Source organism: Pteropus vampyrus, unplaced genomic scaffold (genome assembly GCF_000151845.1).
Source record: "Pteropus vampyrus isolate Shadow unplaced genomic scaffold, Pvam_2.0 Scaffold8338, whole genome shotgun sequence".
Lineage (NCBI taxonomy): Eukaryota > Metazoa > Chordata > Mammalia > Chiroptera > Pteropodidae > Pteropus > Pteropus vampyrus.
In genome coordinates this window covers 1-926 of record NW_011897119.1, presented here as the reverse complement: position 1 = coordinate 926, position 926 = coordinate 1, and positions in this window count along the sequence as shown.

Below are 926 nucleotides of genomic sequence, written 5' to 3'. Positions count from 1 at the left end.
AGGACCAGCTGGTGTTTAATTCTGTCCAGTCTGACAAAGATGATCAGAGGTAACTCGAAAGCCTACAGGAGACGCGCAGCCCTGTGTCACGGTCTCGGCAGAGGAGGGCTGTCTTTGGAGCAGCACTCCTGGAAGGTAGACCAGGTGGCCGGGGCTACCGGGACCCCGTTATAAGGTCACGCATGAGCAGGAGACACAAAAGGCAGAACTCTGACTCCTGGCAGTGGCTGCTGAGGCTGTCCCTTGCTCTCTCTGGTCCCAGGGACCCTGCGGCTCACAGGAGCCACACACAGTGAGGGACGCTCCAGCGTCCTCAACTGAATCTAGGCGACCGACTTCCAGAAACATGAGGCCCCCGTCACAGACCCGTTAATGACTTTATGGAAATGTGGGTTAAGCATGAATGCACAGACTGATGATTTATATGGCAGAGGGAGTATTCCTTTTATACAAAAGCTTTCTTTTATTTAATTCTCGTCTAACGCATGCATAACACAATTCTGTTTTGAGAAAAATCGATACTCAAAACAATGAGGACAACAACTTTTTAGGAATGAACTTATCGCCTAAAACACTATATTCTTATATAATCAGAAGACAGATTGTGGCAGGATAAAAAATTGTCTAAGGCACACGTTCTGTTTGGGTCAGGGATTCCCGTTTATCTGAAAGTAATTACACTTGTGGGTTTTTTTTTTTTTTTTTTGGTCATTACATTTTTATAAGTAAAGCCCATTTTTAATTTTGCTTCTTTTTAAGTTCTTTAACCTTGTATGTAACAGTTCGTTTATTTTATTTTACTTTTGGTCCCTTTACCCATCCTCTTTATTATTATAGTTGTCATAGGTGTTACATCTCATACGCGGGACAGTTTGTTTATAAACGGGGTCGCTGGGAGTCGGGTGCTGCCTCTGCTCTTGCTGAAA